Genomic DNA, 23,965 nt, shown 5'->3' on the forward strand with positions numbered 1-23,965 from the left:
TTATTTTTTGTTTTAAAAGTGTGTCACTGTCTGACACACTTTCAGCAGCTCCGACACGTTCCACACATAAACGATGCTACATGTGATAAACAAAACTAAATAGAAATAACGTGTTAAGTTCAGCCCGATCGCTATCTAAGCACGGACACCGACCGCCTTAAAATAAAGTGTGTGATATTTCTCTGTAGAAAAATGTTGTGTAATATAAAGTCGTCTGAACGTCAAAAAAGTGCAATGTTTGAAGAAGACGTACTATTTCATCCATCCGCCTGCTAGATTTCACTCAGGATTAGAAAAATCTCTGTGACATACTGCGCGTATACAAACAAACACACGGGTATGAATGCTGACATTCACGCACTCGGATGTCTACAATTCCTCTGGGATTACCAGAGGGGAAAAACCAATATAAGGAACGTGCTAGATGAGCATCTACAAATAAACAAATCAACATGGTTAAATGAGCTTGATTTTTCTGATGGTTCCTCCTCATCCTCAAAATTCACGATGACAACCACAGCGGGAGAGAGGAGGCCGTGCGCTGTGGACGCCACGGACGCCACATCACCCCAAATGACTTGTGACAGAACCGCTGCCTCTCTTCAGTGGCTGCATCTGGGAGCAGGTGACATCTGATTGTGTCCCATTAATTAAAGTCATGGATGGATGGTTGGATGGATGGATGGTGACGATCCCCGCTCCATTGATGAGGAAGCCCACTCTATTATTCTCCCTTCTAATTACAGGACATTGCGCGGCCTTGGCCAGATACGGCAGATTTGAGCCAGCTGTCGCTTCACAGGCGACAGGACAGGAAGTGAAGGGGGGGCGGGCGGGGGGGGGCGTCTGGGACGCAGAGGAGGAAGGAGTGGGAAGCTAAATCGGAAACAAGCAGACGGGCTCTCTCCGTTAATGAGGTGAACGGCAAGAATGGAAAAGGTGAGAATCAATCAAGGGAGAAGGAGGAAATGGGGGAGCGGCCCAGTGTGGAGATTGTTCGTCAGGAAAAGAAGGGGGTTGTGGGGGCAGCGGGTAATGCATGGCAAGTAGAGTCTGGAGAGAAAGGAACGCGCGTGCAATTAGAGTCCGCTGAATAGAGAAGGGGCCAATCGGCTGATGATGAGGGAGGCGGGGAAGAGAGCGAGGGAGAAAGGGTAAGAGATGAAACGGGAGATTCATTACGGTTGTCAGTAGAGCCAGTGTTTTCCAGTGGTGCTGACATGAAGGCCTTTGTTTGGCTTACGCACCACAATCATATCTATGAAAGCTTCATAACGGTTGCCAGAAAATGAACCGTTCATGAATGAACTGGATGTTGATACCAGAACACAGCAGACGTTAAGGGTGCATCCAAACCAGTGTTGTTTAGTCCCGAGCATTCATGCCCCTGGTGCAGTATGTCTGGGTCGGTATGAACAAAGTCCAAGACCTGAATCTGCTAAACTTGAAAGAGGTGGTCTCACTCTGCTTGCAAACAACCTCTGGAGGTCACACTAGTGATGAACCTCTCGAAAAGGTCAGTTGTTTCAAGCGTGAGGTTCTATGGTTCAAGACTATGTTCACACCAGTCTTGTTTAGTCCATTTGAGCTGAACCCTGGAGTATGTATGCTCCTGGTGTGGTTTGTTTGGATGGGTATGAACACAGTCCAAGACCTCTGAGGCAAACTAAGGAATCGGACTCTTCTCCACTTGAAAGAGGTGGTCTTAGACAGCTTGCAGTTGACCTCTGGAGGTTACACCAGTGATGGACTACTCGAAAGGTCAATCGTTAGTGGTCTGAGACCACCTCTTTCAAGTGGAGCAGAGTCTGACTCCTTAGGTTGCATCAGAGGTCTTGGACTGTGTTCACACAAGTCTTGTTTCGTCCATTTGAGCCAAACCCTGGAGTACTAATGCACCTGATAAGGTTTTGTTTGAGTCAGAGTAAGGAATCAGACTCTTCTCCACTTTAAAGAGATGGTCTGAGACCTTCATCCACACCAATCACAGGAGCATTTACAGCTACAGCCTTGGTGTTCTCATCAACATCCTCCGTTCAGGATATAGAAGCGGCTTAGTGCAGGGTGTAGATGTGCATGTGGATCACACCCACCCAACAGTCACCTGTCGGTTTTCAGGCTGTTGCTCTGCTAACTCCCAGACATCATCAACAGAGCAGTGAAGCAGATGAACATCTAGCCTGCTGATGGCAGGCTGAGAAATTCCAAGGGATTTGTCTTTTTCACCAGTCTCTTCTAATTAGTCCATGTGAGACTTGACTTTGTGAACATAAATCAAACCAGCATTAAACCTGGAACCTCTGTTTCCACCTCCCATCAGGTGTGCACCAATGAAGCAGACTACGTTGGTGTGCACACACTGAAATACCTCAGAAGTAAAAGGTTTCTATGTGTGCAGAAGAGTTCTGTCTTCGCCTCGCAGCTAGTACCACGTTGGACTAATTTCTCACGTTTGAGTTCAAGAATAAAAAAATCTAACAACAAATCTGAAGAACCTGGCATAGTCAAAGTCTATGTAAGTGCTTCAGGCCCCCTTTAAATTGTCACTCAGGACTGCATTGCACGGTGCTGCAGTTCCCCAAACAGCAGCATCACAAATGGCTCCGACTTCAAAGGGAACTCGGGTAAAGAAAAGGCTCAGTCTTGGATTTTCACTGTTGCCTACAGTTACTTGTAAATAGCTTTTTATCATCTCTCTGCCAACCCTGGAGAGAGAAGGAACAACAAGAGGGAAGGTGAGGGCTCTGTCGTGTCGTCTACACGAGATTGGAGAAGACGCAGTCAGAACAAAAACATGGGGAGGGGGAAGAGCAAAGGGTGTTTTAGGGGAAAAACTAAAAGTGCATGAGCAGAAAATGGAGGGGATTGTATTTGCATAGCTCCTCGGGACCAGATGGGAGAAGAAGACAAACACAAGTATTTTTAGAGCAGAACTGACAGAGACTGTGAGACGCTTTTCATTATGTTGCGTCCCCGTTTCTCGCCTTGAACGCATTGGCTCCCGGCAGCCTCCGCATGTGCTCCGCCTCAGATCATCTACAGTTTTTGTCTGTGATTGACAGGCAAAGCATCAGTGTAGACAAATGCTGAGCATCTATGGAAAAAAATTACAGGAAGAGGTTCCATTGATTTCCCTTTTTGCTGAATTAGCAACGATCCTCTTGCCATTTTGTTCCGTCTTTTGACTCCTGCTAATGGCATTTTGAGGTTTTATTTGATATGGGGTTTGATTCTCCCTCCCCTTGATGTTTGGATGTTTTGTTGAGGCCGGTATGCACTTAGGTTTTGGCTCTGACGTCCAAAAAACATCTCACATCACTTTATATTGTGCTGAATGAGAAAGACAGCAACTGAGTGGTTCTTTCACGTCCAACTTTTCTATCTGTTGCTCAGCAGGGAGTTTTGTCGGTCCAAGGTTTGGCCCATTTCCTGTGCTCAGAGGGACCAAAAACATCATAACTGTTGCTTCTCCAGGGACTTGGGTCCACTGTGAGACATTTAGGAGAATGTGTTGGTAGAAATGTTGTATATTAATCATAAGTGGAAAGCTTACTACCCAAATAAAGAACAACATCCTTTCTCCTATTTCTTACAATTTTGCAGTAGCACCATTAGAGGTCACTGTTTCTCACACACTGGAGTTTTAAACACATTGTTAAAGCTAAAAAAAAGATCTTTTTCACTGCAGAAAAAACAAAGTACTCACACATCAGGCGATGTTTGGATGGAGTATCTTAAAAAACAAGTCACGTTGAGTGTGCAGGTTGCCATTTTTTTGTTGCATCTGCTGTTACTAAGCAACCAAAACAGCCCGTCTAAATTAAAGGTAAGCCTCAGTGACTCAGCTAACTTGGAGCCGCTGTCAGCCTTGTTTCCTGGCTAAATCACTGTTTGGTAAAGGCTGGCATTCATTTAGTGATGAACATCCCATTCACAAGACCAGAAAGGACCGCCCCTTTTTCTGCCCGGAATACTGGAAAAGTCCTGACCAACCAAACACTCTAGATCAGTGATAACTCTGTGAATACAAAGCTATTAGACACATAGTTTAACTAAAGTCTTTGTTTTATTGTGAAAGCACCATAACTTAAATGAATGTTTTTTTTTTCCAGCACTGTAAATCTCTTGCAGCGGCTTTACTGCGTGAATTATCTGAGGAAAAAGAAAAGAAAATATTTACTGTGACTGGGAAAATTCATCCTTCAAGCTCAAGCAAGAAAATACAGCAGAATTTAACAAACTGCTCCAGGAGCTGTCTGGACGGTGGAAGGTTCAAAGCTGATTTCAGAGTGAATAAAGAGCAGTTTGACCTTCTTCTGAGGAAAGTTGCCCCGACTGTGAAGAAAAAAGAAAAAGAAAACTGAGCTTCTCTCTGGTGTGCATTTGTCTGGGGTTATAGGCAGTTATATAAAACCTGTGGTGCAGAAAAACTCAACATTTCCCCATTTTTGGTCTGAAAAATCATCCGTTAACGGCTTCACTCAGACCACAGACCTCGTCTGCTTCGATTGGCCGACACTTTGATGTGGTGACAACCAAATGTTCAAGTTGTGCAAAATTAGGCAAAGTTGAGAATGAGTCACACTTCTCTTCTTCTGTAGTGTCCCCGTTGAGCACTGTTGCCTTGCAGCAAGAAGGCTGCCAGTTCAGTTGCATCCCAGTCCAGATCCTTTTGCCAATATCCAACATATATATATTATATTGGGCATTCTTGGACCAATAACCGATACCTAGATGTGTTTTTCGCCCAATTATAGAGGTCTTTTAGTCTCTTCTGTAGTGAAATTGTCATAACATTTTAATACTCATTCAGATGTAGATATACAGTCTGGTTAGATAGTTGTAGATGTCGGAGTAAGCAGCCTATTTAGAACTACTGTTAGTAGTTAGTCATAACGGCAGATGTTGCTGTGTTTGCCGATATCTGATAATACATTTTAACCATTCTGTTACCAATCCTGTTGTCGTGGACAGGATTTAGCATGCGTATACTTCACGTCACCGTAACTCCGATTGAATATCTGCCAGATATTGAAAGTGAAAGTTATCTTGGAAAAAGAAGCAGAAAGAAACACTCACTCATTGACATTTCTGCTGCCATAAAATCAAAATAAATCCAGGCGGCCTGACTATCTGCCGATAATGTCACGTAGCCCTAGTTAATTGGACACTGTAGGTGTGAGTGAATGATTGTTTGTCTCTGTATGTTTGCCCTGCGATGGACTGGCGACCTGTCCTTGGTTGACCTGGCCCTTTCACCCTCTGTCCACTGGGATTGGCCCCAGCAACTGTCATGTGGAGGATCAAGTGGTCGCTAATGACTAAAAACACATTTAAAACACCTGTCTGTGTGTATAAGTTGGCTACCTATGTTGCTAAAGTTTATTTGTTTAACATTATCGGTAATTTATGATCTACTGTGGCTCGCTGGTCTGTATATCTAAATACTGGTGTCTTATAAGCCCATACACGACACAATAATACAATGACTTAAAGACATAAGTAAGAAGTAAGAAGTAAAAAACAGTTCTAGTTCCTTGTAACAGCTTTGTCCGCCGTACAGTGATGATTGTACAGAAACAAGGCGTGTTTGCGATGCATGGTTTTCCTTAATTCTGTCTGACTGAGATCTTCGCTACATTACAAGACTATGTTACAAGGCTTTGATAGCGGCTTTGCCCGAGATCAAACCCAGCAGCATGGGGAGCTTCAGAGTGGATTAATGGAGGAAGACATTAATTAGGACACCGAGTTGTTGTGTTCTTCTCCTTGTAGCCTCCCCCTTTTAAGCCTCCCTCTTGTTCATGTTCCCGCTCTCCATCTCTCTCTCTCTCTTTCTCTCTCTCTCTCTCTACCTCCCACACACACTCTTCGCCTCTTCCTGACTTTTGATCTTCCTAATCTGACAAGTAAAGTGGAGCACAGGGCTGCACTCAGTGGTGGGAACTGCAGGTCCAACATCAGCTATAGTTTTTTTTGAGGAGCAGGAGTCAAGAGCCCTCCAAGGCAAAGTGGTTGAAGAGAGCATCACATGAATGAAAGGATGAGAGGTACAAAGGACACAGGCGGTGTCCATGTTTTTGATGAGCAGCTTCCTGTGGTCTCTTCATCTTCAGAATAAAAGCAGAGTCAGTCGTTCTTTGAAGTGCAGAAACAAAGTTGGACGTAACATAAGAGCGTGCAGCCAAATCTGGGATTTAAACAAAAGATTAAGTCAGATCTGCAGATTTGTACTTCAGGTTGTTTTGTACCAACATTATTATCCATGTTCTTGTTTGCTTTTGCTTTTTATTCTCAGAGTTTTCTTATTCCAGAGGATGGCAGTCATGCATCACCATGGACACAAGCTGCCATTAAACTCCGTAAGAAGAAGAAGAAGAACATTAAGTGTCCTTGATTGGAAACATCTGCCAATTATCATCCTGCGTCATCAGTATTTCATAAACTTATTATGTGGGAATTAGGGGAGGGTACTTCATAATACGATACGATATGCGATACATGGTCCACGATACCAATAATATCACGATACAGCGATTCTGTCATAATCAATATATTGCAAGACAATCCTATCACGATATCTGTCTAACTGAAGACAAAGTTAGCGTGAAAAACCTCCTCTTTTACGATATGTTTGGAGCAGTACCACCAGGGGGCAGTGTAGTCATGTATATAAATTATTCAGAGAACTTTCCGAGGGAGTTTGAGAGTTGGTAAGATACTCAACGACGACAACAACGTGACGTTCCCTTTAGAACGTGTGTTGTTGTCGGGAAGTCTTGACTCAGTGCTTCCCTCTAGTGGGTATAATGCTTTAAAGACCCTTTTATGCTGCGTTTACTGACCCTTATTGTTTCTAATTTGCAAAGAAACCTCAAATATTTAAGTGAAACCGAGAAAATAACTTCTTCTTTACGTGCACCTATTCTGCTATGACAGGAGGGTAGTTCCTGTGTGGTTTCACAGCTAAACTGGGAAAGTAGGACACGTGTGGTGAACACACTTCTTGTTTTAAGTGTTTCTTTTTTCTTTTACCGTCTGAGGGAAAATCCCTGCACACTCAACTGCTGACAAAGTAAAGGTGTTTCCAGTGTTTCCACAGCATCTTATAATGCTGAACATCGCCGATGGATTAAAGATTGCTTTTGTCAGAATTCAGCACGTCACTTTTACGGTGAATTTATGCATGTGGTCAAGTATGCTTTTGCTTTCACTTCACACCACAAATTAATCACAAAAGAGTGCACTTGAGACCAGACTCAGCCTTTTCACTCCTCCATTCTCTGAATGAAAATCTTTTTGTAACTGTGCAACTGTTGCCTCACTTTTAATCCGGACCCTGTTGCTTTTGTGAAAGAGGCACTTCTATTTTGAGGAAAAGGCAACAGGACTCAAAACCAGTCTGTCAATAGCAGCGGCCTTGAATTGTCAAAAATGTCCTTCACCAAGTCTTTAAAAGACAGACTTCAGGTGAAAGTGCCTGAAAATATCAGCAAACCTTCCATGAATCCCTTTCTGTCCTTCTTCCTTCCGTCCTCACTATGAATAATCACATTTTTATTAATTAATAACTTAACTTTACTCTACATTAACTATGAATTGGTGTATCTTGATTGGGAAACAAGTGAAAATGTACTTTATGAACTTGACTCTTTGATTTATTTGACTATTTCAAATAAGCCTGAGGCGCAACAATGTCTACTTCAGCCTTTGCACTAATTATACTAACATTACAGTCGTATGACTCTGGTACCTTTTCAACAATTGACCTCATTTATGATCATAAACAAAGACCGAACCTTTATAAAATCATTGGAAAGACAAATATTCATAGAGTCAGCATGTGCAACACTATTTTTTTTACAGTTTTAAAACTGATCATAAACATTAAAGAGTTATTTAAAGCTTAATTACAGTACTAAGAAGTAAACTGTTATTCAATGTATTATTTTATTTAACTGCAGAACCTAAAATGGACAAAAGTTTCCAGTTTGACGGTGAAGCTAATCAGGACGTTAGATTATATTGATTAGCCACTGGGGGGCATGAGAGAGGGAGAGAGAGAACTCCATTTACATGCAAATCTGTAGGAAAATGAGATCAATCTTATGACTTTGGTTTCTTTTCAAAAATGACCTGATTCACCATCACAAACAAAGACCTAAAGCAGGACTATTCGATTCAAAACTGCATTTAAAAGAATGATAAATGAACTCGTAATATTATATACTGGTCATACCTGTCCTTTACAGACCTCAAAGTGCATGAAAAAGTGGACATTTACATTTAAAATAAATGTGTTTGTCATAAAAGAGCTTAAAATCAAAAAGGTGCACAATATTGGCGTTTGTTTCTCCTTGAAATAAGATAAAAAATATGTTGTACGGATTTAATATTTAATTAAACTAAAAAGTAAACTTGTCTTCAATGTATTCTTTTATTCAACTCTCACAACCAACCTGCAGAACCTGAAAATGAGGGAAAATAAATGGTAAATAGCGACACATATGAGTGGAAACCTGTGTTACTAACAGCAGGTGTCGTCTGTGAACGTCTCTTTGCAAAATATCAACATGCTCCGGCCTAAACTTTCAGAATCACTGCTCAGTTCCAATGACATTCTGTTATTAACAAGTATGTACTGTCTGATGCTCACAGATTATGTTGGATTAAGATACAACTAGATCAAATGAAATGTTTTTAAGGCTTTTTTCTTCTTGGCAGCACAGGAGGCGGTCGTGCAACACGACTGAAGTGATGCCAACTGCAGTAAAACACCGCCAACAACAATAACAACAGACTCGTATCCATCACAGCATTAACATGGGTTGTTTTCAAGGACCCTACATTGAAAAGGTTTGAAAGATTTGTTTCAACCTCAAGGAATGAGGAATTAAAGTGGACATGTTGGATTCAGTTCCCCATAAACCTCTCAAAAAGTTACGAGTTTAAAAGCCACAGCCTCGACGGAGGGAAAGACGACCGCGGGGCGAGACGAGAGGTCGCGGTTAGTTCAAACATGTTTGTAATAAGTGCAGGACAGACGGGACTTAACAGTAACATGCTTTTCAGACAGCGGGGATTACGGCGGAGAAGATGGAGAACTTATTTACAGGAGAGGTTTTATAAAATCCAGGTAGCAGTGCTGCTGTTGTGGAGCAGTTGTTATTTTTCTCTGCTCACTGTGGCTGCAAGAGCAAATATGACCAAGTGGAATATCTAAATTGGAAAAGAGATTCCTTTATTTGTTAAAAAGTGAGCCAAAACAGATGAGAAACGAGTAATTTTTGTTGACAGACGCCAAAAAGTCCTTTAAATACTAAATAAACTTTAAATAAATATCTAATTGCAATTATTTTTGACGGAAATTGCGATGTACGAGGGAATGGTTGAATTTCTGAGAATTGTGAGGCAAAACTATCAGAGCTGACTGAGGGAGTGTTTGTGTGTATACAGCAGAAGAGCAGAGGTGGGCGGAGACGAGAAGTGATTATTGATGAGCACTAGAATTCCCTTTTTCTTTCTGTTTCCCGTCAAACGCCAACCTGATTTACACATAAATCACTTTCCTGCTTGCAGCGCGGTAATCTCGCCCGGCGACATGAGATCTAAACGCTGCTATACTGAGAAACACACAGAGAGAGTTTGTTCATGTCTACAAGTTACATCTTCTTTAGGATGTATTTCTAGGACGTTTGTGGAAATAAATCATATCTTGAAGAATTACAAGCCCACGTCATGTGATTTAAATCATTTCCACAGCAGAGATTTAGAATCTCGAGATTTAAATCCATGAAGCAAAATGTTCCAAATGTTGCAATTGCTTTCAGTTGAAAAATGTTGTTCTCTTTTTCTCAAAATACACATTTGAATGCCAAAGGATGATTCATAAACAGCATAAATCGCAGGTAGAATACATTCTTTTCTTCTTTTTTTTTTTAAGAGAAGATGAAGAATAACAATGTGCGAGTAAATTAAAACGTCTGGTCTGAGATTCTCCGACGTTTCAAGGCTCCGGGGCGGCTCGCGGCGGCCTCGGACTCCCCTCGCCTCCGCAACAGTCTCAAGGCCCAGTCACACACACACACACACACACACACACACACACACACACACACTGAGGGAGCTATTGCCATGGGAACAAACCCCCTATATGACTATTCCCATCTCAGGAGAATAATAGGCACCAATCTGTCTCAACCTCTTTCTCTTTCATTGTCTGCTCTTTCTTTTCCTGATCGCTATAAAGCTACCAAACCCCTCACCACCGCCGTCCTCTCCTCCTCTCATCCACGTGTCCATGTCTTCGTATGTGTCCCCCTCCTCCCCTCCCGTCTCTGCATGTCTTTCTTTGTCTGTCATGGAGTTTGATTTGTTATGCATAATCTATCCGCGCTGGGATTTGTACAGTTTCTCAAGAAGCAAAAAAAAAACCATGTCTCATCCCAAACGGCACAAACACTGTTGGGTTTGTTCTCAAGCCAAAGCAACTGTAAAAAATGGCTGTTTGTCATTTTAGAGACAGAGGAGGCAAAATACGCTGGGTTATAAATAGAGAGTTCCTCTGTCTCGTTGTTTGTTTGTCTTTAAAAACGCGGTGGGGTCCGGGGGAGATTTCCCCGCGACTGTGAACTCGCTCCAGGCAGGTCATTTTTTATTGAAGCCAGCCGAAGCCACATTCTTCGGGGGTTCTCAGACGCCGTATCGATGTGTCCATGTTGAACATTACCTGATCAATACTCCTGCAATTTTCCTGACCGCCCATTACAACAGGAGTCAATTTGCCTTATAGAAATATCAAGGGAGACGCCGTCCACTCTCTTTCTCTCTCTCTCTGCTCCCGTGGCTGAGCTGCTGCCTGAATATTGGCTCTGGTGTTTATCTGTCTACACCTGGAACATTCATCCTAATATTTCGTCGTCTCAGGTTCTCCGAGGCGAAAGCCCGGCGGCTTAGAAATCTCAGTATCTTCAAACGCATGATCACTGTCACCTCGCGTTGGGGGAGACGGGAGAGGAAATAATCTCTGATCGAGATCTCGCAGACGACTTTTCCTGAGAGGAAAATGTCGGGGAGATGATGGCCCTGCCATGAAATCTGCAAAACTCACACCTTATCAACCAGCACATCGTTTTTTTGGGGCATGTTTTGCTGCCTGAAGTTTTTATTACTGCTACAAATTGAAGTAAACCATCAACCACAAGCACAGAACACGTTTAAGAACGCTCTGGGTTATATTTACATTATCTACTCGACATAACCTTGTACTATCTTGTTCAGAAAAAAAAATATTTATTATTTTCTCCAGCTCCGATCAGTGATGGAAACGTGCCACCAGGGTGACTCAAGGCCAATTTCTTCTTCTTCGACTACTTGTTTTGGCACTTGCAAACACTGATTCTGCATCTTTTCTGGCACGGTTGCACGTCGTTGCAGCAGCGATCCACTGTCATTCAGATGCTTTACAGTAAAGTAGTGTAGTGAGACGTCCAAGACTCAGACCAGAGTGTGCGCTTTTAGGTGCTGGGACAAAGGCAACAGTCGAGTTCTGGTAGCTGACATTACGCAACTCTCCAAACCAAAACACAACTTTAGCAGGGAAGTCAATACCATAATACCAAAACAGTTAACACTGGAGGACATTTTTACCAGATTGCAAAAGATTCTGAGAGATGGTAGAGTTAAGATGGAGTGAGGGGGAATCCACAGGTGACAGATTGTGCTTGTGTAGTGATCACTTCACATCAGGTACAAAATCCAATGCCGAGTGATAATAACTAATATCTTATTTATTTGACATACTTCTCATGTGATGTCTAAGCATTATCCATAATAAGATTCATTAGGAGAGACTGATTCTGCGATATACTGTATTGCTCGAGCTCCGTTGATTGGAGAATGGAGCAGACGCACATTTCGATACTTCTGCAAATAACCGTCTCAAAACACGTTTCTTTCTTTATTTTCCAACCTTTTGCAACAGCTCACAAACCTATAGCCAAGAGGGCTGAGAGAACATTTAACTCCGCCCCTTATTCAGATGATGAACACTCTGAAGAGCGAAACCAAAACCCTTGGCGCTAAGCCTTAAGTGAGGGGAACTGATTCTGAAATGTATGTGTATATATATAAATATGTATATATATATACATATATATATATATATATTCATACACATACATATATACAGTGTATATATATATATATATATATATACATACAGTGTATATGTCAAATCCCAAGACTCAGTTTGTATACACCACCATGTTGGCAGGAAAAGTGTCTGCCAATGCCAGTTTTCAAGCCTTTAAAGTTCCGTGCACACTCGAAATGACATCAGATTCCGACTTCTCTCTCTCTCTCTCTCTAGTTTCCGTGACATCCAAATGAGCTTCTGGATTTTAGTTGACAAAGTAAAGAACTTGTTACGACCAGAAGCTTTCGGTAGAACTGCTTCACGTGGCAGAAACTCACTGTAGACGTTCAAACCGAGCCTCAGAATTCAGGAAAAAAGTGATTTAAGTGACTCTGAACACGGCACGCTTGTTGCTCCGAGTATTTCAGGGAAAACCGCTGATCTACTGACATTTTCACACACACACAAACATCTCCAGTGTTTATAGAGAGAAAATATGCAGGAGTTCATCAGCAGCCTGTGTCTGTTCTCTGTCTCTGAGAAAATGCCTCGTTGATGCCAGAGGTTAAAGGAGAACGACCAGATGATAGAAAGGCAACAGTAACTCAGAAAACCACTGGTTTACAACCGAGGTTAAACACACACCGCGTCAAACCTTGAAACAGACAACAACACAACAGCAGCAGATGATTCACATCATGTACCAAAGAGGTGGCTCATGAGAGTGTATACAGGACTCGTCTTCATGTGGTCTTGGTCTGGTTGTGTCCATGTATGTGAATGTGGATTTTCACAAGCAGACCCAATATTCATGGTGCGTTCCATTTACATTGGAAGTCAGAAGTCAGGATATGGTAAAATGTCTTACTCACCATTGTTTAGCGGGTTTAACTGACAATTATTTTCATAATCGATACATCTGTCAGTTTCATTTTCATTTTCTTGATAAATTCATCATTTGTTTGCTCCATAAAATGTCAGAAAATATGGAAACATTTCTCTTTTTTTTCTCATTCAATTTTGATGAAGAAAACTGAAAATATTCACATTAAAGATGCTGGAAAAAAATCTAAATAGTTGACATTTAACTTAGTAAGTGATTAATAATTGATTCATCGTTGCAGCCTTTAGTTTACCATGCACCTGCAAATTGTGTTTTAAAAGACTGAAAAATCTTGTATCTGAAGCTTGGACTAGAATTAAAAAAACTAAAATCAACCTATAACAATGTAATATGTAGTGTTTTGTTGTGTGTGTGAATGGAGAGCAGGAGTAGGGTTTACACTAGCCAACGCTTGCCGGTTACCTTAATCAAATTTCCCCTCATCACAGAGGGATTGACTGAGGCCGGATCAGATAACAAACATAAGTTGATTAAAATACATGTTTGCTTAAAGACTGGGGTGAAAGAAAATCAACACGGGCTCAGAAAACACACACAGAGAGAGAGTGAAGCGTAGGAACGGTCAGGTTTGTGTGTGTTTGTGCGAATCGTCTCCGCTTTGTTTATCCAAATGACATCAAACATATTCTCCCCAATAAGCTCCGTGGCATTCAGCCTGCACCGATCATTTCACTCTCATGTCGCGGTGGTGAAGAACGCGAGGCTGTAAATCTGCAGGTGTAAATGTTAGCGCGAGGCATCGATAAAGGTTAATGGATCGAAGTCGGCAAAAGGACCACATCGCTCCTGCGAATTCCAAATGTTAATAAAGTCATCAATAAAGATTTTAACACTTTCTAATAAGCCGTCGGACAAAAGGTTAATAAGTCGTTAACATCTCTCGAGTGTGAATAAATCACCAGGAAAAGCAACAATCCTTCAAGTCTGCGCTGGTAAATATTAAAGGGTCATTTCAAAGGGTTTGTCAATGTGTCTTTGTCTTTATCAGACGTTGGTAGACCCATGGTAATTTGCTGTGGGAATAATGTTGTGTGTTTATATGCCATAGTAATGAAAAAAAGTAGCCAAAATCCTCTAAGAGTTAATTTCTAGAAAAAAAAACACTAAAACTAATTTTTGATTGACAAAAAAGTGTTGTAGATTAATTAATTTGGTAATTCAGTAATAATCAGTTAATTAAATCAAGATATGCTTCAATGAATCAATATTGTTTCTGTTTTTTCTTGTTTTATTTATCACCATGTTTGTGTTTTTTTTATTTTAAAATACAATACCATTGTATGTTGTGTACAGTTAAGGTGAATTTTGTGCAATATTACACTTACACCATGTGCTATTGTGCAAAAAGGACAAAGAAGAATTCTCATAGATAAATTACAAACCACACGTCTATCTTTGTAGAATACTTGCCCCAATGTACTGACATTTAAAAGCGTATTAGATGCTAAAATAATTCAGAAAACCCCCAAAAACCTTGAAAATGTCAACCTGATCCGACTAAACAAGAGACTGAGTGTTCAGTTTACATGTCGGCATGTGAGTTTCATATAAGAAGAGAAAAAAAAGACTCTGTAAATCAGTAACTTCAGTAAGTTGATGATAAAATTGAGTTCGGCCTCGGTGCTTTTACTGCAGCAAGGACACGGCAGACATTACGCAACCACAGAGAGACACAAGTTTCACAACCTGCCAACGCGTACAGTCACATTTTACCAGGAAATAAAGTTACAAACTCAGCAGGGCCGGACATTTTCAACCGTCAGAAAAACAGCGTGTGAAGACAGAAACTAAACAAGAGCAAACGTATGTCCCTTATTTCAGGTTTCTGGGTTCATAGAGAAAAAATGGAATTGATGGAATTTCATGATGTGAATTTTCATATACAGCACTTCCCTGTTCAAAAGGGGGGACCCTTTTTACTGCTGCACCATCCAGCTTAGCTGGAAACACAGTTGTGGATGTAAGTTTGGTCTGAAAGGTAGAACGACACATTTGTACCAAAATGAGAGGCCGTATTTGTTGTATTTGTTGAAATTTTTTGTGGGTTAAAATAATCTGACGTGGACTAAAACAACAATTTACTGCATATGTTGTTGATGCTGGAGGCGGAAACTCGGCACATCTTTAAAACAACAATGACGATATATCTCTAATCACATTTCCCACCACTGCTCCTCATGGTGGCGCTCATCACTGACAGTAAGGAGAAGGTTGACAAAGACAGATAATGGTTAAACGTAAACTCAATCAAAGACATCTGTACCTTTTTCATTATATTATTATTATTATTATTATTATTATTATTATCATCATCATAGGCCTGAAGGCAATTATTTAAAAAAAAAAACCTGCACAAATAAATCCAAAACTATCCGCAAGCTAATGTAAAACAACAAAATCTGGTTTTGTTTCTTGGTTATTTTCTTCTTCTTTAACTTGAATGATTGAAACATTTGCAGCAATGACCTCTTCACCTCTTGCCCCAGAGTAGTTCATCCATTTTCCAATTGTAATATTATGACATAATGAAGCCAAAAACCACAATCACTTCCACATTTTTCCGACAGCCGAGCTCCGCAGCGACCACTGGACTGCATCATACTGCCATATGGGCTTTCTATGGTCTGCCTGTGTGTGTAGGCTCATGTCATGTGAGCGTCCAGCATGTGTGGATCTACATGTGTTCACTGCTTGTCTTATACACACACAGTAAATTTACCCTTTGATATATCGTACACGCTTGACAGAGAGCACATGGCTTTTTTCCTGTGTGTGCGTTTACAGTGTCAGTGAGTGTGTGTTTTGTGTGTCGTTTCTTTGACCTGCAGTATCACCATTTGTTTGTATTTATAATCATCTTTGTGTGAAACTGCCCACATGCTCACACTATTTGTGTCTGTGTGTGTGTTAAATGCACTTAAATAGAACTTTTCTCTCATGTCACTTTTCATCTCACACAGCAAAGTTGGTCAATTCCGCTTGAATGAACTTAATTTATAAAGGTTTTACCAATTCAAGTCAACAGTGTATGAGAAGAGCTCAGAACAGAGAAGTATTTCAACAACCTGTGGATGAAACTCGACAACCAACTTTTTTTTGTGTTTCCAGAGAGTCATCCTGCCTACTGCAGCTTTAAGCAGCCCCACAGTCCACAACTCAGCAGCTGAAAATAATTAACAGCAGTTCAGTCCGACTGAGCTCACTCCCTCACTCACTTTCTCTCCCTCTATCTAATGCACACACTCACCTCCTCCCCTGGCTTTTCCTCTCTCTCATGCCCTCGTCTTCCTCCACCCTGACATGCCGGCCTCCCCCCATCACCCCCGCCCTTCCTTCACCTCTTCCCATCCCTTCACTTGTTTTTCACTCTAACCCTCCTCCTCCTCCTCCTCCTCATTGCTCATAAACTCACTCATGCCCAGATGAACTCATGTACCGGAGCGCACACATAGTCTGAGCATGAAAACATCCACTCGTGTGCGGACACCGGCGAGCATGCAGGGGCGTACAGGATAAAGTGGGCAACTGTTGAGGGGCCCCCTGAGAATAACTAATTAGACGACACCATCCATCTCCTGTAGAGACCCTGATCCACGCTCTGGCTGCCAATCATTTTCAAAACCAGGGGTATAAAAGTTTTAAGAAGGTAAAATAAACCTGATTTATGGGAAGTTGACAATAATTTGTTTTTTTTAATGTCATGTGAACACGTTAATCTGACTGAAATTGAGCTATTCTTAGTCAGACTAACATACCCAGATAATGCGATTCATAGTCCGATTACTCCTGCATGTACGTACTTAGTCGGACAAAACTAGGATTTCCTAAGTAAGATTAGTTTACGATGGAATAAGTATTTGTATTTGTCGCTGCAGTAAAATGCAAATTCAATGTAAAAAAAATAAACTTTTTGAATGCACAGACAGCAGATGTACAGTAAAATACTAGTATTTTTAGTTTGTGGTTTGGTATCATAGGTTTCAGGTCGTCCAAAAGAGTGTCTTAGACAAGAGGTAAAAATGTAGCTACTCCAGTTGCCTACAGCTTACTTCTGATTAAGATTCAGGCTACATCCATAGACTTGTTTTTACTTGAAATCATCATTTTCAGATAATTATGACCCATGTTGCTTCACACAATTGTTTGATTGAAGTAATCTGTCAAAAAACGGATACCATGTGACCCTCCAGGTGCACTGGGCAAACAGGTGCTATTGTAAACAGGAAGTTCACAATAAAACAGCAACAGTGAAACGTCAGAGCGGGTTTTTCTTTTACGACACCGACAACAAGCTGAAAGTGAGACATAAAGTAAGCGATAACGGAGCTTTTTCTGGTTGAGTTCTGGTCGAAAAACAACCAAAGTAGACGTGAATGTGGAATGTGTAGCTGTGTCATTATTTCCAAAAATACTTGTCCAGACTTAAAAACCAGTAGCAGTCTCATACCGTACGCCGTGGTGGTGTGGATGGCAGGTGTATCTGAAGCAGAATTAATGCATTCATAAAAAGAAAATTGAGTTGAGTCACTTCACGCCTGTGGGTGAATGTAGCTCACAGACTAACAAACATAATAAATACCCAACTCACACACACACACAGGATCACACAGTCCACTGGGTCTCTCCTGACCCGTGGGAGTGGTGTGATACTGTACCGTACGCCAGGGCACATCTTGAAACACTGTCAGAGTTCCGTCTGTGATTGGTTCCAGGTAGACATTTTTGGCATTCTCAGCCCAACTCTGTACCATCCATCACGCATGTGACTGCACAACAAGTAGGTCTATTGATGTGCATGATGAATGCAACGAGCAAACACATCCACACACACTGTGTGTGTGTGTATGTGTGTGTGTGAGATCAGTATGGAAGTGTAGTCAATCTCTGCCAATAAACTAGGGCCCAAACAACTAATTGTTTTCGAATCAAAATTGCGTTTTGAAACAACGCACTTAGCAAATTGCACACGTGTGGAATGTGTCGTTTTGCATCACGACTGACGGCGACTTGGCCAAGGCAGAAAAAAAAAAAAAAACACAGAGGTAACAGAGAGACGCAGGGCTGAAAAATCCAAGAACGTCCCACGAAAAGACATTATTCAGCAGTTTGATGGGATACACGCTTCGAATAACTGTGTAGCCGAGTGCTACAAGATCATCATGAAGAGACGCCAACACCGTTTTTTGGTTTCCTCAGGGGAGGCGACGGAGGAACAGCACTTGGTGAAATGTCTCCAACTCAACTCAAGCAGGTCCAAGTCGCCTACAGCCAACTACTGAAGAAGATCTTGTGGTGTCATTTACTTTGACATTTACGCTGTGCAGCCTGTCAGTTCTTACAACACCACCATGTGAGAGACTCAGCTCAAGGACTTCCAGGGGGAACAGATAGGACAATGGTACAAACTCATGCTGGAGTCGACCAAACCCAACAGGAAGTTTGACATCCAGGAGGACAACAAGTGAAAAAAGGGGAACGAATGGTGCTGGGACTCGGTCCACTTATAGAAGACTCTTTCAAGTCTTTTGAGAATATTTAATGATATTAAAATGCTGTCTAATATCATTGCGTTCCTGTGCTTGTCTCTTTTACTGTGACAATAAAACAAGGTTACCTTTACAGCATCAACTAATAAATCAACTCCTATGGTTCAAAAATGTGAAAACACACACACACACTGAGGCTAGTTTGTCCATTCGGGCTACTGTAGAAACATTGCAACCTCTGTAAAGCAAGAACCTCGTCTAACATACAGACACAGGCTTAAAGGTATGGAAAGCATAATCTAATAAAGGTAATTACCAGAGAGGATGTTATTGTTAGTTTTAATCATAAGATTCTGCTTCACAATTCCAAACACACACACACATACACACTCTCCAGAGAAACACTACAACCTCTGTAAAAGACTTAAGGGTATGGAAACCAAACTATTTTATATTTTAATTATTAATTCACTTAATCAATAGAGTGGAGAGCATTGGTTTTAAACAGAGGGGCCTGCCCTCTGGTGGTGAGTCATGGAGCCCCGGCTCGTCATCTCATCTCTGTGTTGAGGCATCCTCAGCATCAAATCACAGAAGAAAAAAAAGTGCTAATAAATCAATAAAATCACAATCCCACACATTTAAAAATGTGGCGTTGCTGCATCTCCAGAGTTAGAACTTGTTGTCGAATACAAACACAAACACTGTCCAGAAGCCAAACGTCATCAAATCATGAATCAACTTTCAATGGTCAACAACATTCGCCACCAGGCAGATGTTTCATGTTTTGTCTTCATAGACACATCTGTGTGATGAAGTTCAGAGTCATGCAAACATGTGGAGGACGCTCCTACACGCACACACACTCACTCACACAGTCACACACTCAATCAGTCACATGGACATACCTTGTTTTCACGACACGGCGGAGAAGTTGTTCACAGCTCGGACGCAGCTGGAGCTGAGCTTCCAGCTGTGAAGCGCATTCTAGGGGAAGGAAGAGGATGGAGGTTTGAAGGTTGAGCTGAGCGAGGGTTACCGTGGAGGTGGCGCCGCTGTTTGTGTTTGTTAGAAAAAAAAAAGAGAAAAATAAGAAAAGAAAGAAACACAATCCTCTTCTTCTCCTGCAGGCAGCAGAGGAACCAGGTTCTTCACACTCAGCAGCAGCAGCAGCAGTGTTGGTGTTGGTGTTTCCAGAGGTTTGCTTCCCCTCTCTGCTTCTTCTCCACCTAACGGAGCTCAAACACACTTGTGCGCTCGGTGTGTTTAGGTCATGCTCAAACTATGCCTGTGCACTGATGTTCTGCAAGCTCAGGGAAACCACATCCTGTCACATATTTACCTCCCTCCCCTGCCTCTCTGTTTTCTCTCAGTCTCTCTCTCTGTCTGTGCGCTGTTCTCAGTCTTTTCCTGTCTTTCTCTGCTGTGATTGTCTGCAGCAACTGAGCGCTCTGACCCAGCGTCTGTTCAGCAGCTCAGCTCCTCTCTCTCCCTCGCTCCTTGCCTATGTGTGTGTGTGTGTGTGTGTGTGTGTGTGACTCCTCCGGCAGCCGCACCAGTTCCACTCGGCTGACTGAAGAATCCATCTGAGGAGAGTAAAGGGGAGAGAGAGAGGAAGAGAGGAAGAGAGGAAGGAGGGGAGGGGGCTTCACTGGGAAATACCAGAGAGGAGGAGGGAGGAGGAGGAGGAGGAGGAGGAAGGGTGGTGGGTGTTGTTCAGGGAGTGGAGCACTAAGGAAAGATGGATGGACAGAAATGGTCATCAATAGTTGAGTCTGTTTGCGAGAAAGAGAGAAAGTGGACAGAGAGCTGTTCAACACAGTCAATCTGCGCACACACACACACACACACACACACGCATGGATTTGCACAGCAATTCTTCTCAGGACACTTCACTGACTTCCATCCTTTTAAACAGGCCAAACAAAGTATTATCTCCAATCTGAACCTAACCACAATTCAAATATAAGCCCTAACCTTAACCAGTTCATCGGAAATGAGCTTCTGCCTCATTAGGACCCGGGTTTTTGGTCTCAATGAGGACTACTGGTCCTGACGAGGTCAGTGTTTATGCCAGGAAAAGGTAACAAATACAAATACAGGTTATTCGTGTTAGGACACTTCACTGACTTCAACTAGGACAGTGGTTCCCAAACTTTCCACAGTCCTGTACCCCTTCAGACAGTTGACCTCCAGCCATGTACTTAAAAATCTCTTAAAGTGACAGTAGCCTATGCATATTTTTGACAATGCATGTATGTTTGTGTACCCCCTACGTCACTTTGCGCGACCCCTTGGTCCTGACCAAGTTAGTGTGTATCTTCCACCTTCCTCAGAACTGTCACCTGATGTCAGGTGGTGACGAGCCTTATCAGCTGATGTTACAGAGGCGTGATCTTCCTTTCTGAGGTAAACGAAAGATAAACGCCAAAACTGGTTAACAAAGGTAAAGGAAGAATTACTATTGTCTAAAAAATGAACCAAAAAAAAAACTAAGGTCATACTCATGAGTGCTCATGAACACACATGCAGGTTTGCTCAGGTATTTTCGTGAGGACACTTCACTTCATTCCATAAATTTTTTGTGTAGAGTAACCAACGAAGTCTGATCCGGAAACTTAACCACACCACAACCACTTAATGCCGCCTTACCCTTCAGAGGATATCACACTGACTTACATTAATTTCCTGGAGACTTAAGCACTTATTCGGACAGGATTAGTTTTACATGAGTAGGCGGAGTCATGTCATTTTTACCACAGGACATCTGTAATATTAACGACCAATTCGCACAGGATCGTCATCTGCTTCCTGATATCACAGGTGCAGACACACATCAACGCAGCGCCTACAAAAGCTAAAAATGTGTAACTGGACCATGGAGGAAATGCTGTGTTTAATTTCAGTTTCAGTTTGAGACAGAATATTCACAGAATTATACCATTATATAAACACCATATACCATTTTTTTACTGGATATTTCTTTCACATTTTCATCAGGCCTAACTATTTTAAGCAAATGTTAGCATAGCAACAGGCTAAATCAAGCTAGAGAGCATGTTTAAGCCTCAACCTCCACACACGGACAATGATGTGCTAAATTCGAGTAGTCGTTTGGGCCATCAAATGTCAGAAAACCTGTTGGTCTGACGTTTTTTTGTGATAAAGAGCTCTTTTCATCCCGATGATCCATGTTAGCTCACTGACATTAGCTTAATCAGCACTTTGATTTCGGCCACCTGTGCTCAACTGCGACCTCTAGTGGTGAAAACACCCAAGCTTTGCCACAAACTTGTCCGACGGCCTAGTGCAAAACTGCATGCCTGTAAATCTGCAGAAATCCACTTGTAAAATAGGATATAACGGAATATTTTTGCACATAACTATTTACTGCTGGTCTATTCGCACATGTTTAGTATTACCTGGGGTAAATCTTTCCAGACCTTTTTACCCAAGGTAAACGTCGCTGTAATCTTTAATGACATCGTACGGTAATGATTACAGACATGGCACATTCAGACGGGACTAAAATCACAGAGAAGCTCTGGTAATAATTGCTTTACCTTCACTTTGACATGTAAAACTAATCCCATGCGCACTGGGCTTTATTCAAACAATAACTACTATTGGCCGAACCCCATCCCAACCCTACAACATGTCTTCAGATTAAAATATAATAATTTACCTGATGTGGACTCACTTTTTGTCCCCACAAGAAAGACAGGTCCCCATAATGTTAGTGTATAAACAGTTCCAGGTCCCCACAACACGAGTAAAACCTGGGACACACACAGGTTTGTACAGCTATTCTTCTTAACAGCCTAAAACAAAGCCTTATCCCTAACTTTGACGACCACTAGTTACTTACTTACTTACCCCTAAACTTGACCTATTTACTTATTTTATCCTAACTTTAACCAAAGCCTCAGAAATTAAGTTCTGTCTTATTACGACCAGGCTTTGGTCCCTGTGAGGAGCACTGACCCTAAGACCTGGTTTTAGGGTTAGGGTAAGGGCTAGGGAATGATGTGCCCTCACTAAGATATAAAAACAAGATTGTATGTATGTATGTGTGTGAGTGAGTGAGTGAGTGAGAGACTCTCAGTTCTTCTGTTGCGTTTATACATATTTAATACATCCGGGTCAGGACCCACTATGGCACTGTATTCATAATTTAAGCCAGTTTATATGAGGAACCATTACTCCACAAACATAAAGTAGGCTTTAAGATACGTCTTTGCGCCACAGTAACAACAACAACTACAAAAGCATTCCCCAATGACCACAGCTGTGCAACGCTGTCGACATCATGGCAGAAGTTTCCATTATTGTCTTTCTGGCAGCACAGTTTTTGCATTAATGATCAATGGTTCCTATAATATTCTTTCAGCACAACGTAAAAAGTAAATTATGTCCTCTAGTAAAAAGTAAAATACCTCCTCTTTACCTCTGTTTACAACCTTGACCCATGGCAGGCAACTTTGACCAATCACAGGGAAGTTTAAAGAGAGAGAGGGTGCCTCCTGCTGCCTGTTCTAGGGAGCAGACAATAGTGTGTGCATATGCCTACAGTGGAAAAGTCACTTTGGTATCAACTACCTATGCTGCAAAGAAGCCTTTCAGAGATCTTCAGTCCGAAATGGATGAGATTTAACAGTCTGTGGTTTTGGGGATGCCTTTGAATGTATCACGTTCGCTGCTCCGTTAGCTCAACATGCTGTGAACCCTTCATTACTTTCACTAGCTCTCATGACCTGCCGTTTGGAATATTCACTGAATTATACCATTATATATACTATATACCATTTTTTTTTTTACAAGATATGTCCTTTTTTTCCACATTTTCATCAGACCTAGCTATTTTAAGCTAATGTTAGCATAGAAACAGGCTAAATCAAGCTAGAGAGCATGTTTGAGCTACAACATCCACACATGGACAACTCCATACCCTTAATTATGGCTGCAACTAACTATTATTTTCATGATTAATGAATCTGTTGATTATTTTCTCAAAATTCGATTAGTTGTTCGGGCCATAACAACATGTTTGTCTGCCATTGTTTTTGTGATAAAGAGCTCTTTTCATCCCGATGATTCATGTTAGCTCAGTGACATAAGCCCCGTCACATGTGCTCAACTGTGACCTCTAGTGGTGCGCATGTGTATTGCATACTGGACCTTTGACCATGGAGACCACACAATGTTCTCAAAGGTCTTGTTTTGTCCACAAAGTAAAACATATTCAGTTAGAATGACTTATTTGTTATATGGAGCAAATAAACTAGAAAATATTCACATTTTAGAAGCTGAAAAAATCTGTTTAAATTATATAAAAAAAAACACTCAAATATTAATCAATAATCATTAAAGTTGGCAGCTACTATTGCAATAATTGCAGCCCTTGAGGAAATGTTAAAAAGAAGTCCTCTTTGAATGAGG

The 23,965-nt window shown here is 41.5% G+C and overlaps 1 protein-coding gene across 2 annotated transcripts in view; it reads right to left on the bottom strand.

Annotated features, from left to right (window-relative positions):
- The window catches only part of LOC131471939 (raftlin-like), a 246,786-nt gene that overhangs the window by 111,488 nt on the left and 111,333 nt on the right, over positions 1–23,965 (bottom strand). The window contains exon 1 of one of the 2 annotated variants that reach the window (XM_058648757.1): positions 19,435–20,077. The exons of the other annotated variant lie outside the window; for it this stretch is intronic. The gene's annotated coding sequence lies outside the window, so the exon portion shown is untranslated. Of the gene's footprint in view, positions 1–19,434; positions 20,078–23,965 lie in introns of those variants that run through there. 2 annotated transcript variants of the gene reach the window in all.

This window comes from Solea solea, chromosome 13 (genome assembly GCF_958295425.1).
Source record: "Solea solea chromosome 13, fSolSol10.1, whole genome shotgun sequence".
Taxonomy (NCBI): Eukaryota; Metazoa; Chordata; class Actinopteri; order Pleuronectiformes; family Soleidae; genus Solea; species Solea solea.